The following is a 17897-nucleotide window of genomic DNA, read 5'->3' on the forward strand; positions in this document are numbered from 1 at the left end:
CAATAGCTGCAAGTGGAAAATGTTTGATATTGCTCTTAATAATAGCCAGTAAAACAGTTTCCAGTATAATTTAAGTGAGGAGGCTAATCCCATCATATCAGTTTACATACAGGGTCAACTCAAAAAATAGCAGTGTGCTAGCCTAGAGAAAACATGTTTAATTTGTGTTTTGTAATATGTATGTGTATGCATTGTGCACTCACAAGGTAAGCTATTTTCTTTAACAAATAACAGTTCTCACGGTGATCACATGAATAAGCCTGAGGCATAGTAACCTTCAGTAGTTTCTTATTGAGCTGTAGCTTAAGAAAGTCAGGTTGTACAAGTATGGTCACTCTTTAGTGTTACTACAGAAGTCTAAGGCCAACCAATAATTACCAACACTAACGTTGTTCATGCATAATCATCTTTATGAATGGTAACTAACATTTTTACTTTTAACTTTATACCAAGTGACTATATATTTTCAGAACTTTGTCACCAGTGTTGTGGCCTTTTGAATATCTGAAATCTGTAGATGTTTCTGGTACACACTGAAGTCATCAAAGTCAGCAAAACTCTGTACTACTGAAGCTGTGACAAACAATCCTTGTAAATGGAAAGTGACTACCTCACCAGCGTCAGGATTCACACTGACTTTCATTCCACAACACATCCCCATTTCCACTTGTCAAACGAAACTAACATGTGATCAAAATATTCTTCACAAAGTTGTTGGAAACCTACAATTATCTTCTTTACAAGTTTAAAGTTATAGTTTTTAGTTACAATACTCAAGATGCATAGGCAGGCAGATTTATAAGTTCAAGGCCATCCTGGTCTACAAAATGAGTTCTAGGTCAGCCAAGGCAATACAATAAGACCACATTAAAAAATTAAATTAAATTAAAAGTCCATTTTTTTCTCCAGAATTTTCAAAACCTTACCATTTTCTCTAGGTTTGGTGAGCTTTTTAGAACATATATATTCTGAATTTTATTTACTTTAAAGGTCCTTTTGCTTATGAGGCTATGTTATGTATGAAATATTATTCATACACAGACTTGGAGATGGATACATTTTACAGGAGGAGAAAAGGAATTAAGTCTCTCTTGATTTTCAAGTCTCATTTTGATATATTTGTTTCATCTTTGCTTAATTAAAAGAAATAGTTCTCCTTTACAATATTTAAAACAAGTTATTTCAAGAATGTGTGTGTGTGTGTGTGTGTCTGTGTTTTACAAGCACAATTCATAGAATAAGTATAGGTACAGATCTGCAGAATGTATAATGGAAAGGAAACAAAATCCACCTAACATAAGAACCCTAGAACAGATGAGAAACCTCTAATTTGAGGCTCAAAGTTCATGCATTTTATTTGCCTTAATTGATGAAGGTTTACTGACTCAGTAGGTACAAAATGTTAAGAACAGTCATTGGGACACAGTGTGTACTCACTAAAAAACAGAAACAATAAATTATTATTGACCTCTGAAGAAATAGCAAGAAACAAGTGTTACAAAGGGAAAGGGATGAGGATAAGACAGACAAAAATGACAGAAAATCGTTTTATATATGTATGAAATTGTCCAAGATATTTTCATTAAAAATAACGAAAAATGAATAATAATATTGGAGAAACTATATATAGATCATGGAAATCTATAACCAACAATGTCTAACAAATGCTAGAGTAATAAGAAAGGCACAGTATTATTATAAAAGGCCTTCTAAGAGCTCTATGTTACCTGCTATTATAAGCCTATAAAGGAGTAATGTAGTATAGTCTAGAGCTATTCTCCTTTCCAGGATTAATATTCAATGGTATACATTGCAGCATGTTTGGTTAGAGTTCATAAAAAGCCTGCTTAGAGGATCTAGGCAGAAGAGTTAGAGAGCCAAGCTAATGAATTCTGGCCTTTCTTTGTAGGATTCAGAAAAATCAAGTCAGTAAGTGGAGTCAATGTTTGCTTGTGTAAATTGATTCATTATAGTATGTATTCAAAACATCATTGGTCAGTTGGGAGTTATTCTCATTGTAAAACTTACTAGCCAGAGGACAACTGAGAGAACTTGCCAATATGCCCATTGTTCAAAAGATTATGAGCCAACATTTTAGATGTGGGTGGGACGATGTGTTTTTGGAGCATATAAACAGGAAGCTAAGCCTGGAGGCCTGGCTGAACAGAATTGTTTTCTTATTGCTCTGTGTTCCAACCTATTTCACTTCTACATTTATGTCATGTTAACCTAATAAATAAGTACAATGTAGGATATGAGATTTTTGTAGTTCCGTAGATAAAGCAAACTCTATAGAAATCCATCATTTTAGCATTTATTATTTTTCTGCTGTACCACTGGGTTGTCAATAAAAGCAGAACAAATGAGTGTGTTAGCCTTCGATATTTTACCACAATGTAAGAATGATCAAATTTGTAGGTTAAAGGCAATCATTTTAGGTTTCAAGAACACTTTAATACTAAAGGACTTGTAAAGATGCCTGAGTTCCTTAGAACAAAGATGCAACTTGCTTTGCTCACATTTCAAACAAAACTTGGAAAATTAAATTGATTTAAAGAGGAATTTTTCTTCCCAGGAGAATCTATTTGTACAGCATCTACTTTCATTGCTCTTACACTCTGTGAGTCATCAGGAAGTAACAAGAAGTCACACAAGAACACAGAGTCCTCCTGGGGCTTTGAAATAAATGGATCTGCAACTGCAGAGTTGATCCTACCCAGAGGATGCTTTATACAGGCATTCAGCATAAGGAGAGTTGGATCAGGGCAATTAAATGTAAGCATTGCACCTGTGGAATCTGGAACACAATGTTACATTGTGAATGATGAGGCCAGAGTGGGTGGTTTTCATCAATCCAAAGCCTTGATATCTTCCTTCTTTGTCATATGATAAATGTTAGCACATTAACTCCACTTGCCAAAAATCAGATGTTGAAATCAGAAACTGTGTTTCAGAACCTCACAAATTTATTGAATGCCTAAAATCTTTCAATCTCTGTGATAGCTGTGAGGTATACAAAGCGGAGATATATCTAACTTCTTCAAAATACAACTAAAATTCATGTACGAGTATCAACATAGAAGAAAGTTTAAGTGCATAAATAGGTACATGAGAGTGAGCTTATACCTCCAGTATGGAAAAAGTGGATTCCAACATGGTAAGGACAAGTATATCTAGCAATGAATGACTTAGAGTAGATCCAGGAGTCTGAAGTCATCACTAAATGGGAATGTTACACAATTGAGGAGGTGCCAGTAAACTGTCTGTTGTGATAGGCTGAATAATACAGTAGTTAAGATGAGTTTCATTTGTCATTGTGTAACAAGACTCTTATCCTCAGGTATGTAAAGAAATGACAAAGTATTTTAGGCAATGTAACAAAAATATGAACAAAGATAACAATCACTTCAAACAAGATGGCTATCTGAATAATATTCTGGTCTCTCAGGAAATAGAACCAACTGACATGTGGGACTTCATAAAATTAAAAACAATCCAATTTTCAAAAGAAACTGTTAATTGAATAAAGACACTGTCTATGGCAAGCTATGTATCTGAAAGAGGATTAATTTCTATAATACACAAAGAATTTAAAAGCTAAACATCTATAAAATAAACAACCTAATTAAAAACAACAAATGGATTGAACAGCAACAACAACAAAAACCCTGAACACAGAACTTTCAAAAAAAGAAATACAAATCCCTAATAAATGATTTTCAAAGTGTTCAACACCCCTATCAAGAACATGCAAATTAAAATTATTTTGAAATTGCATTTCATCCCAATCAGAATGGCTAATATCTAGTGCTAGCAAAACTGTGAGGAAAGAGTAATGTTTTCCACTGTTTCTGGAAGCATAAATGGTATAAACAGATCCAACTACTTTGAAAACTTGAAAACTGGAAATCAATGTAGACAATCTGCAACAAGTTAACAATAAAACTGTCATTTACCTATCTATATTTGTACCCCTGAGCATCCATCCAAGGTAATCTACTCCCTACTACAGAGATTCTAGCAGATTCTTATTTGAGAAATGGAACCATTTTACATGCCCATCGATTAAAGAATGCATAATGAAGTCATGGTGCCTTCACAGAGGATTTTATTGAGCTGTAAAGAAAAATAAAATCATAAAAATTTAAATCAAAACTGATAGAACTTGAAAATATTATGCCAAGTGAATCCAAGTCCAGAAAGAGAAATATGGCATGCTCTCTCTTATTTGTGGATCTTAGATATAAATTCTTGGAGTACTGTATATAACTTGGTGTGCCAGTACAGAATAGGAAAGTAGATGGTGACCATCAGGTAGAGAGATCGGGGAAGACCCAGTGGAGGGAAGATAACAAATACAGGTAATATGAAAGTACAAAGAGGGAGAGCTAATAAAGGTGTGGTGTTTTTCAGTGGGTAGGGAAATAGGAGCAATTGGCAGTGTGGCATTTATGTGAAAGAATAGTGAAAAATAAGAACAAAGAAAACACATATGGAAGCTAACTATTTTGTGAGCATATTAAACTCTAAATTAAAAAGGAGTTTTAAGGTAAGTGGATTACAGGGGTAGATAATAGCACTTCCAGATTACCTAAGTTATTAAGACCAAATCTCAGTGCCAGATGTCAGATTCCCATGTACTAGCTGTTGACCAGGGAGGCCCCAGAGTCCCCCAAAGAAATGTAGACTACTGCTATTGTTTTGGGTAACTACCAAAATTAGATCACAGACCCTATTGCTGAAGACAACAATAACAGAATAAGAAGACATAATCTGGAACTGAGTTTGAGACTTCCTCCTGATGAATAGCTTTCATAGTGTTCAAGGTGCTATGCACATATCTGGAGAGAGTAGGCACCAACAGTCTTACCCAGCTGTGGATAATAACAATTTTCTAGGCAATGCATACACACAGCTGCAATAGTAGCATGAATACTGGGGGAAGTCCACCAACCTCTTGTGGAAGCTGGCGCCACAATATAAATTTCATGGTCAGCACTGTAAACCTACTCAACTCCAGTGGTGGCCATAGAGTTCATAGGACATAGAGTGGCGCCTATTACTGCTACTGCCACTGCTGTTCTCAGTCTTCAGAGAGAAGATTCCTATTGTAGTGGGAAAATGATCACTAATGAAAATATTTATAAATGATTCAGCCCTGATAATATGTTACAGTAGAGTGTTCAGGCTAAATGGGACATCTGTATGACACTACCCAAAGCTCAGGTGACATCATAGAACACAAGTTCTAGAAGATAAATGGGAAATGTGCCACTGAAGACATTTTTACTGATAATTTCCTTTGCATTTCAGAATTGTTACCAGCATCCTTCAAACAAAAGACTAGTATACAGAAATTACAAAGAACTAAAGAAATTAAATACCATAGTTACAAAACTTTCAAACAGCAAATAAACTAATGAATTGAATAGACATTAAAAATGGAACACAAATGGATAACTGTTTTTAGATGTGTTCAGTATCCCTAGTCACAGGAATTATGACAAATATGACATGATAGTTACATTAATGAATTCAGTGAAGGTATCGTTACTTGCACAAGACAGGTCCTGGGAACAATTCATCAAGTATGACACGCTCATGAGCCTCTACTCCTCCTTGGGTTACTATTGATAGATAATGAGTGCTGGAAGAGGGGTGACACTTTTTTCAGTGGTGTAGTTAGTAACAAGCTCCATTAAATAACCTTCCATGCACATTATTTGTTTGAATGAAACTATCAAAGAATTTTAAAAGTGATAAAAATGTCAGGTAAGAATTTAGTGTGGCTAATGCAAGCACAAGTAAGTAAACTAAGAAGTATAATCAAGAGGGTTTGTTGTTTATTGGATAAGAGAAAGGAGGAAAAGATTTAATCAACCATGGTCTTAGCATGGTCTAATATTTGAGTGAGCTATCATCCACTGTGCCAAGAAACAACATGTGGTAAAGATTTAGGATTAAAGATGATGAATTTGTGTTGATGTGTATCCTGTGATATTTTAAATAATATGCTGATGATTAAGTATTCTAGAGTATAGATAAATCCTGGCATTGGTAGTGAAAACCAGTAACGAAACATTATAAATTATTGAGATAGGACTAAAGGAAAAGAAATAGACCTCCAAAAAGTCTTCACAAAGTTCATGGAATTAAGAAGACATTGTTAATAAGTTAATGGAAGCTTTTAAGGAAAAGCATACTAAAAACCCAAACTTCAAAGAAAGCTGAGAGGGAATATTAAGTTAGTCAATAAGCAAACAAGAGGGAGGGTTGTAAGATATACTATAAGTTACAGAGACCTAGATAAAATTTAAGAATGGTTTATTGAAGTTAATGACAAGATATCAGCCATTGATACTGACCAGCCCTCAAAATGATACAACTTACAATTGTGAATCTTGATATTCTTAGGTTGCTGGAAGAGCATCTGTTTTAACTTGAACTCATGTGGGGTCACTCAAATATGCTCTGCAATTTCATATCCTTTGATGGGGATTGTAACCTACAATTTCCCTCAAATGTTGAACTGTACCAAGAACTTTCAATATGAAATCAGGTTGAAATGGGCTTTTCTTTGCATGTAGGTACTATGTAAAATGTTCTTTATGTCACACCAACTAACATACAAGGTTAAAATGGTCAATACATGAATATTTAAAGATTATAAATCAGAAATCATTCAGTATATCAATGCAATTCTACATTTAAATTATAAAATTATGTTGCTCTGTTCTTACGGTAGAGAATTTTACCTTACATGACACTAATCCAGTTCTCTGTTTTTGGACTTTGTTCCCTTTATTTTATGTCTTTGATACCAGAGATATCATTTTTATTTGAGATTTTTTATTATTACTTATTTATAAGTAGGCAACTGTAATATATGTTTTCTCTTATGGCTGAACCATTTTCTGCTTGTAGAATATAGGATACCCAATGGTTATTGTAAACTTTCTTTCTCAAGAATGTCAGTAAGTATGCAAATCAAGTTGTCTGTGACATTTCCTAAGATTTGCTAAATGGCTTTGCCAGTGTTGTCTAATATAACTCACAATAATTAAAGTGAAATTTTAAACTTTTTTATTTTTTAGATTAAAATTGCATGATTTCTTTCTTTCCTTTCCTCCCTCCCAGCTCTCCAACATAGCTTTCCTTGCTCTCTTTCAAATTATTGGCATCTTTTTCATTAACTGTTGTTGAACACACACACACACACACACACACACACACACACACACACGCACGTATATGCATCCTACCCATCTATGCTGCCTATGAACCACAACAATGAGCCAGACTGATGCAATAACCCTGAGGGGACAACACTGGCACATACACCTTGTGATAACCAACAGCACTCTAATTGGACTTAAGATCCACTCAACAAAAAGAAATTCTACCCAGCATAATAAACCTAGTCAACTACCCAAAGCTAGTGAAATCAGGAATATAACAACATATGTTTAAATATCTGTTTTATATAACAAGGTATCCACTAATCATGACTACTCAGCCCTTGAAATATACTTAGTATGAGTAATGGATCAATTTTTAAATTATAAGAGAATTAGATGACTAGTAGAAATCCATATACTTTAATACAACTGATATCTAATTATCTTAATTGGTTCTTAATAACATTAATCCTTCTAAATAACCTTTTGTGAAATTCAGTCTTCTAGGTGCACTTCCTCAAAGGCCTTCGCAAAGGGAATTATAACCACATCCCATTGTTGATCTTCATTCTGGATTCAAATCTCTCAACTGTTAGAGAATTCATCTTCACTCCAAGCAGTTGTCTAAATTATAGATTCTTCTTCTTTCTGGAGAGATTAGAGTTATGAATCAAACAGTTTACAGTCAATATGTTCTTGGAAAATTATGTCCATAATTTGTTTTAATATTTTCCTAATTTCTTTCAGTATTTTAAAGTTTCTAGGAGATGTAACAGAAATGGCAATATACTTTCAACACTTTGCCTTGAGTTCTACATTCTACCTAATTCATTTTCTACTTCTGCAATTTTCCATCATTTTGTCATCAACTGTCATTTGTATAGACTTAATTTTTTTCACTGATTTGCCGGTTATAAAACTAAGGCAACAATTGTTAAGTACATAATGTGATTATACCACACATTCAGTTAGCTACTTCTGTAATAGTTAATAGTTAAAACAGCAATTTTATTTACATAAAATCCATTTGGCTATGAAAGAGTTGAGGTGGGTCATGTTTATCCAGCTTAGGTTTACTAAGCATAGGTATGTGTTTTATACTATTTTGTGTATAAGCAGCCTAATCCAGAAATGTTACTCTCATGTAAAATCAAGATGATAAAAAGAGAAGCCCAATATCCCAGCCTTTTAAAGGTAAAGGTCTATTTTTATTTATTACCTTCTAATACTCCATCATCAGTAACATATAATTGCCATGAACAAAGTTAGAGCCAATAGGCAGATAAACATAGTTCTCTTTAGCAAAAATACTCCAAAAGTACTAGAAAAGTGTATGCCAACAAGCTGGGTAAAGAATAGAGAGTGTTATCATGGTACAATCTAACATTGTAAGTGACAGTAGAGAAACAAGTTTGATAGCAATGAAAAAGATGATAAAGTTGTCAAGAATATTGGAAGCTAAAAAGTAGAGAGCATTGCTTCATTAACCATTTCTGGGGTTCAGAGGAAAATGGTGCATATATTATAATTCCTATTGTTTATTTGTTTACTCATTGTGGGGGAAGAGTGGGCATGACTTGCAGGAGTAGATTCCTCCCTGCCATCACAGGTTTCAAATATTACATTCAGACTATGAATCTGAAGATCAAGCACTTTTTCTCAAAGAATCATTGTTCTGGCTTTAAAGCTGGCATTTCAAAGTTGATTTTCTTCTGTAAACCCCACAGAAAATACTTTTCCTATTATATCTAAACTGCCTCCATCAAGGAAAATCCTTCCACCACTGCTATTCATTGTGTGCATATTCTGAGAAATCTCCATTTGTCACATAGCATATGAAAAACTTATATGAACAACTTAGGAGCCAGTAAAAGACTTCTGCTGGGGCGTATGTCTGTTAGTACTCAGATTTTGTTTAGGTAATTATAACCATACAAATAAGATCTTTCCTTCACTCAGAAAACAGCATGTAGATATTTGAATTCAACCACAATGCCATTCCCAAATGGGGTCTCACATGAAACAAACTGAGACTATCTGTATATAGAGACTTTCTGCTGCTCCCTATTCTAGACACAGCCATGTCTTTTCATGCAGTGCCAGCCTCGTTCCTGAGACACAACAATGAGGATTGGCATGAATCGATTTGGTGGTAATGGATGCCTGGTACCAGGGCTGCCTTCAATTCTGGCAAATTGAACATTGTTGCCATCAATGGCCCTTTCATTAACGTCAACCACATGGTCTACATGTTCCAGTATAACTCTATCCATGGCAAGTTCAAAGGCACAGTCAAGGCTGAGAATGAGAAGCTTGGTGTTAACAGGAAGGCCATCACTATCTTCCAGGAGCAAGATCCCACCTACATCAAATGGGGTGATGCTGGTGCTGAGTATGTTGTGGGAGTCTACTGATGTCTTCAACACCATGGAGAAGACTGAGGCCCACTTGAAAAGTAGGCCCAAAAGAGTAATCATCTCTGTCCCTTCTGCTGATGCTCCCATGTTTGTGATGGGTGTGAACCATGGCAGTATGACAACTCTCTCCAGATTATCAGCCATGCTTCCTGTACCACCAATTGCTTAGCCTCCTTGGCCGAGGTCATCCATGACAACTTTGGCATTGTGGAAGGACTCATGATCACAGTTCATGCCATCACTGCTACCCAGAAGACTGTGGATGGCCCCTCCAGGAAGCTGTGGCATGATGGCTGTGGGACTGCCCACAATATCATCCCTGCATTCACTAGTGCTCTCAAAGCTGTGGGCAAGGTCATCCCAGAGCTGAATGGGAAGTTCACTGGTGGGCTTTCCGTGTTCCTGCCCATAATGTGTCCAGTGTAGATCTGACATGTCGCTGCCAAGTATGAAGACATCAAGAAGGTGGGGAAGCAGGCATCTGAGGGCCCATTGAAGGGCATCCTAGGGTACACCATGGACTATGTTGTCTCCTGTGACTTCAACAGTGACTCCCACTCTTCCACCTTTGATGCTGGGCCTGGCATTGCTCTCAATGACAACTTCGTAAAGCTCATTTCCTGGTATGACAAGGAATTGGGCTACAGCAACAGGATGGTGGATAGCATGGCCTATATGGCCTCCAAGAAGTAAGAAGCCCACTCTGGACCATCCACCCCCAGCAAGGACTCGAGGAAAAGAGAGGCCCTGGCTGCTGAGAAGTTCCTGTCCAACAATTCCACACTGATCATCTCCCTCACAGTTTCCATCCCAGACCCCAAAATAAAATAAGGAGGGGCTTGGGGAGCCCTATGCTCTTGAATACCATCAATAAAGTTCACTGCACCCCCCTCCAAAAAACTGTGAGGTATTTCCAAGTTGACATTATGAGCATAATAAATTAGATTATTCCCAGAAAGATTCTCACCTATTGGAATATTCCACTGTTTCATGAAGGTTGGTTACACTGGCTTTATGATGAACTGTGAGTCTACATTGGAAAGAAGCATTCCTGTGACACGGGATCATTTTATTCTCACAAGAGACTGGTAATTCATTAAAAGTATGTTCATACAACCAACAGGTCACATTAAATTGAATAGGGCAACTCAGGGTAACGGATATTTCAGGTTAATACTGGATTTGTTAGAGAAATAGACATTAGATGAAGAATAGAAAATATATCCAAGTTTGCTTTTACACTGAGTGGTGTGAGTCCAGAAGTAGCAAAAGTAGGAAGACACACACACACACACACACACACACACATAGAGAGAGAGAGAGAGAGAGAGAGAGAGAGAGAGAGAGAGGGAGAGACAGAGAGACAGAGAGACAGAGAGAGAGAGAGAGAGAGAGAGAATGTAATTACACATAAGGATAGAATTAAACAGGGAGATTCCGAGGTAGATTGCAAGCAACCAGACCTTTGAGTACTTATTAACAATTATTAGCACATTATGGATAATTAATGATGAGTAACAATATTAATGAACTAAACACAAGAAAGAATTTGCAAATATAAGGCTGACAGAGACTAGAACTGAAAATACCTAACTGGACCATTGGAACTGTGCTCAGATTTGATGTTGACACTTGTTTTCATTTATTTTATAGCTATCTATTCAGGCAGTCAAGGGAATTTTAAGATAATGGAGTTATAATGTCAACGTCTTCATCAATTACATGAATACATCCACTTATAGTAAAACATATAGAACAGAGTTTAAAGGAATTAAATGAGAATGAGATCTACATTTTAATACTATAAAATATAACAAAAGAAGCCCTCAAAATTGCTTACCAGATGCAAGCTCTTTTCAGCCTCACATTAGTGTCTGCATGAGATTCAGCCAAAGGAATGTTTAATATTAATTCTATTTCTTAAGAGGGCTATGGATTTTTTATAAGGAAACAATACAAGTGTAAATATGCCACCTATATTTGATACTATGTTTTTTCTGCAAGAAGGAATTTAGTGCCAGTAAATTGCTAACATGAGCAGCTTTCATTTCTGAGAAACAAGAGAGATGTCTGCCCCAACTTTCTTAATACTCTGCATGTTTTGTCATCTAACGTCAACTTCATCCGGGGCCTTATTATTAACATGCCTCATGCTTCAGTTTCACTTATTTATGTAAATTTATTCCAAGGCTTCTTGTTTGTCATCTTTTCAAAATGGATTTTATTCTGGTAGACCAATAGGTGCAAGGGCAAAGGGAGAAAAAAAATTATCACATGAGTATCAAAACACTCAAGTGCTTGGAGAGTGATTACAATAGCCTCATGATTGCCAATTTAAGCACAACACAGTGACCTTCCTCACCATGAGCACATTTAACATTTTATGGATGTCTATTCTTAGGCAACCCAAAGGTCTCTGAAAGTTCATCTGTGGTCATTTACCAGAGACATAAATTTAAATTATAGGTTTTGTAAAGCTGATAAGAAAATTACCAAGTCATTCACCAATTGGTCCACAAATCCCTGGCCCAAATACCCTCTAGAGTACCTGTTTAATGATGAAAAGTGTTTTGTATTTATAAATGTGACTACAGAAAAGCATGGGGATTGATTACCATAAGTATCTAGCGAATTTTTATTAAATATACATCATGGTCATTATCGAGTCACTCAGGCTGCCCATCCCTCAGATTGGCATTCAACAACAACAACAGGAAAAAAGAATTAAAATTGCAGACATTTTGTTATTTAGGTGGAAATCTGAGTGTATTATGGAAGTGTGTCACACAGTTTGATTAAAGGTTGCTACATGATTAGTAAACAGGAACTGTAAGAATAATGCTGTATTAGTCAGAGTTTTCTATAGAAAAAAGATAGCATTAACATACATTACAAGAGGACTTATTAGACTGGATCACAGCCTAACTTATTAGTAGTACAATAATACCTGACTCACACTAGAAAGACAGGAAAATGATCAATTAGTTGCTAAAGCCAAAAGCCTGAATGTCTCAGCAGTCCCAGTGTGGCACCAAAAGTCTAGAGGATTCTTGGATGCCTGTTGGTCTTCAGTCTATATTGGATTCCTGAAAAATCTTGTTCTAATATCACTCCAGGAATTTTCAGTGGTAGCAGTTATCCAAATGAATTTAGTAACAGTACTAAAGGCCAAGCAAGTAATAAAAGCAAAGCTTTCCTTCTTCCATCTCCTTTCATGTGCACTGTTACCAGAAGGTGCCGCCATATTTAATGTATTATCATCTCAGTGAATGATCAAGATCATCCCCCATAACCAAGACCATAGGCTAACAGGATCTAGAAATTCTTCATTAAGACCCTCTATCTGGACAATTCTAGGTTGTGTCAAGTTGAAAATTAGAACTCATCATAAATGGTATTGTTAGAATTTTATTATCTAGTATCCAGTGTTCAAAGTATATGATTGCTATAAAATTTTCATTTTTGAATTAGTGCCAATGTTAATAAGCAGTCCCTGAATTTAAGAGCAATGAGTAGCATTAGCTCAGCCAACTTGATTCAAATTTTGATCATGACATTTCCTGAATGAATGATTTGAATGGTTTTCTATCTAACCAGGGCTTTGGTTTACTCATCTTTACAACAAAGATAAGAGTAAATACCTGGAAAATAAAGAGAAAACACCTAAGATATTGAGTTCCTTTAAGAACAGTTGAATTACATCTTATTTCAAATATTTATGAAATTTGTAGGTAAATAGATGAAGCCAGGAACTATCATTCTGAATGAGGTAAGCCAGACCCAGAAAGTGGAAAATGAGAAGCAAGATTCTTTTTTTCTTCTTATGGTGTTAGCTTTGAAATTTCAGGTTTGTAAGCTTTATTATTGATAACCAAAGAGGTCAGGAAATACCTAATGGGTCATAGAGTAAGGGCTTGCATGGGAAGTGGGAATATAACTCACAGGTATAAAGAGTTAAAAGAGTAATAATGAAACATGAAAGGGCTAAATTAGAATTGGGAATTAGAGGACAGGGTAGAACAGGGGTTGGGGGAAGAATTACTAATATTAAAGATCCTTTAAAAATCTATAAAACATACTTATTTAGAAGCTTCTTAAAATACCCATATATGTAAATACTTTCAGTGAGTTATCCTATAGCACAAATAAAATATCCCTACCACAGGTGGACAAATAAAACTGCAGTGCCAAGAATGATTTATCTTCTTAAGTTGTTGGTATGGGAGGTCTCACACCCCTCTAAATATTATAGGTTATTGTCAATGCTATTGGTATCTTCCAGAGCATGGCATTAAGATCCTACTTCTGAGGACACCACATACTTGAATCATAGAACATGGAAGAATTAAGTATGTATTAACCTGAAAGTTCTACTCCTACTGACTATCTTCCATATTATAGAAAGGTGTTATGGACATCAATAGAGGAGAACAGTTATCATCAATATTGACCAGACTTGAACTCTTCCAGAAAGATGTGCCAACTGGAGCAATAATGACATGAATATCATAAGAGTAACCAACTTCTATCTGAAAGGATAAAAGTCTTGTTCCACACTGGGGTCAAGGATCTTGTGGCTATGCTGATCACAATTCCTAGGAATGAAGCTATTACTGTTATTCTACTAAATAGACATAGCATTAAACATACTCCTTAAGAATTGATATTGTATCCAAAGATCAATTCATCTCTCATCCTCTGTCAGAAGCTAGAGATTTTCACAGACAGCTATAACTGGTCAAGATGCAGAGAATAAAAGTCTGAGGAATTCTTACACCTAAATAGGAAATCTATTATGCATCTTCTTGCAATATTCAAGGATCATTGCAGACTGTGATCAGAAAGGTCTTCTAAGAGCCAGTGGTGGTACATGATTACTAAAAGACAAAGCTTTCCTACAACAGTGGAGAAGTTGTACATACAAGCTTACAATAGTTGTTGTAGCATATGCAAGAAATTTACAGGCTCAACGAAATACCAGCATGGAAAGAAGGAATAGGCATGAAGACCACATATCCACTGAAGAGTTGTTGGTAATGGAGACAGGGAGTCAGTTTTCTCTGTTTATAGACCCTGTTATATCAATACAGCTCCAGAAGAAGAGCACACAAAGAAGAATATATGGACAGCAAAAATAAGATTCTATGGGTTTAAAGCAAAGATAGAAGTACCAACACTGGGTGTGTATGGAAGAGAGACTAGATCTGTGAGGGGTGTGTGAATATGATAAAAACACATTGTACAAATTCTTAAAGAAGTAAGAAAATTTTTGAAAGTACTGCCTGACATAGGGGTACCTTTCTGAGATGACAGTTACTTTTATGAGTCCTTGTTTCCCAAACTCAGGTGATTTTTACACGTGATAGTAAAATCAACATAAGGGCTTTATTGTACTGATGAAAAAAGAATATTACAAATCAAGCATGAATTGATGTTTCAGTAGACAAAATTAAAAATAATGTCAGGATTAAAGGTAGATTATATTCAAGAATTACCTTGAAAGTAGATATGAAGAACTTTTTGATCTTGCTTATGGTTTGTATATAACATTGAAAAAGGGTGGTAATAAGGATCCCTTCAAGAAGATGCAATTGTACCTTTGAAGGACCAGGACAAACAGACATAAGAGTTTTGTTTAGGGAATATTATAATTGATGTTTCTGTACGACATTCCAATGGAGAAGATTCCTTGGTTATATGAGCATTATGGGCAAAGAACTGTCTAGAGAACAGGTACAAACTCTGGAGTTGCTTTTTTACAGAGAGTATTTTTAAATCATGCATAGAGTAGTACACTCAGGAAACCAAGTTGCATGAAAGAATCCGTATTAGATTTCAGGAAAGATAAAATAGAAAGAATGAGAAAGGGTTTACTTGTGAAAACTTTGCAAGTTGAAAATCAATGTCAAGATCAGGAATGTCAATTCAACACAACCTCATGACTTCTGCAGTCCATTTACATTGATAAGAGCTCTGAAGTCATGATAGCCTGTCAAAGAGTAGATATTAGCTATATTGGGTATACTGAAAGCAAAAGACTAAGATGTAGTAGAAAAATGATTTCCCCAGGAACTTTGCCATGCTTATGGCATGGATGACTTGCTCGATCAGAAGTCATTTGTGGGAACTTATTCCAATGAAGGGTATTGCATCAAGGGGAAGATAAGGATGGATAGATTACAGATCCTTGATCTCCATAAAATTGAAATTCTGGACATCCAAAGTAAAGTATGAAAGAAGAGCTCTAAAGTTCACCCACATTTTAAAAGTACAATGGAGTACTATTCAGAAGAAAAAAACAACAATGGAATCTTGAAATTTGCAGGCAAATGGATGGCACTAGAAGAAACCATCCAGAGTGAGATAACCCAGTTACAAAATGACAAATATGGTATGTATTCACTCACATATGGACTTTAGACATGGATCAGGGGAGTGCCAGCTTACAATCCCACTGACAGAAAGTCTGTAAAACAGGAAGGACCCTGGGAAAGATATGCATGGTACTCCAGAGAAGGGGAAAGAGTCAGGATCTCCTGAGCAGATTAGGAGCATGGAGGAGGGGAGAAGGAGAGGGAGAGAAGGACATGGGGGAGCAGGAATCATGAGTGGGGGAAGAATAGAGGAGAGCAGGATGAGAGATACCATAACAGAGGGAGCCTTTGTAGGTTTGAGGAGAGATCTGTCACTGGTCAGATTACCGGAGATCTACAAGGATGACACCAACTGGCAAACAGAGCAATAGGGAAGAGACTACCTTAAATGACCATCCCTGACAATAAGTTTGATGGCTACCTTATGTGCCATCCTAGAACCTTCATCCAGTGACTGATGGAAGCAGAGGCAGATACCCACAGCTAAACGTTGAATTAAACTCCTGGAACCAGTGACTTAAAGGAAGGAATGATGAGCAGGGGTGTCAAGACCAGGCTGTTGAAACTCACAGAAACTGCTGACCTGAACAAGGGGGAGCTGTTGAACCCTCAACTGATGGCTGGGTGGTCAGCATGGGACTGATCCAGACTCCCTAAACATGGTTGTCAGCAAAGAGGCCTGACCAATATATTTGGTCTTGGGAATTAGATCAGTATTTATCCCTGGTATACAAATGGGCTTTGGGTGCCCCTCCCACAGTGAGGAATGCTATCTCAGCCTGGACTCTTGGGGAAGGGCCTAAGCCCTGCCCTTAATAAAATGACAGACTCTGGATATCCACATGGAGGGCCATACCCTCCCTGGGGAATGGAGTGGAGATTGGGTGGGTGGCTGGGGAAGCAGGTGGGGGGGGCAATGGGGTAGGAGCAGAGGGAGAGGGAGCTGGGATTAACAGGCAAAGCAAGCTTGTTACTAATTTAAATAAAACAAAAGCAAAAAAATACCCTACAAATTATACATTTGCCTTGCAGGAGAAAACCTGATAGTTTCAGAGAAACACATTTTTTCTATATATCTTACTAATAGATCACCATCTTGTTAGTTTATAGAGAGGGATGGATGCAAACAGTTAGACAGCAAGTGGAATAACAGAATTAACACTGAGGCTTGATATAGTGGATGTTGTAGCAAGCAATGCTAAAAGCCCAGAATTGACTTCTGCATTATTCCTTCTCTTAATCCTAACCCACTAGCTTCTTATGTAAAAACCATAATCCTGGGGGTGGGCTCCATCTGGGCGAATAACATAAAGAATGTGAGCAATAGCTGCCAAAAGAATTGTAGCTTCAGGTTCTGTTGCTCCCAATTTTCCTATCCCTTCTGTGTACCTAATCAACACGTCTAGAACTGTAGTCTTATTTGTGTTTTTTTTTATCAATTAGAATAATTTTCTTGTTCATGTATCAACCTTTTTTTGTTTGTTTGTTTGTTTGTTTTTTCGAGACAGGGTTTCTCTGTGGCTTTGGAGGCTGTCCTGGAACTAGCTCTTGTAGACCAGGCTCATGTATCAATCTTTTATGAGCCTAGTAAGGACACATCAGAACTTCATAACTAATAACTTCTAAAAGTAAAATGCAGAATTCCTCTCCCCAGAATTCTCCTCATCTGGTAGTCCTGGATACTGGCCAATCAGTGTTTTATTTATCAACCAATAAGAGAAACATATATACAGAAGGATATCCCCATCACAGAGATAGTTTTTCTGTTCTTTAGGCCTGGAAAATTAGGTAGCTGCCAGTATCATCAAATGAAACCAGGGAGAGCCATTGGAGTGTTCATTGCATTGACATGATCACTATGTTGACATTCTCACTACCTTGAGATGCTGACTACCTTTCAAATTGAAAAGGAGGTAAAAGTAATAAAA

The 17897-nt window shown here is 36.4% G+C and overlaps 1 pseudogene; it reads left to right on the forward strand.

The window, feature by feature from the left end:
- Positions 1-9302: 9302 nt before the first annotated feature.
- Positions 9303-10398, forward strand: LOC101838177 (annotated as a pseudogene).
- The last annotated feature ends 7499 nt before the right edge of the window (positions 10399-17897 follow it).

Source organism: Mesocricetus auratus, unplaced genomic scaffold (genome assembly GCF_017639785.1).
Source record: "Mesocricetus auratus isolate SY011 unplaced genomic scaffold, BCM_Maur_2.0 Super-Scaffold_100004, whole genome shotgun sequence".
NCBI classification, from domain to species: Eukaryota; Metazoa; Chordata; class Mammalia; order Rodentia; family Cricetidae; genus Mesocricetus; species Mesocricetus auratus.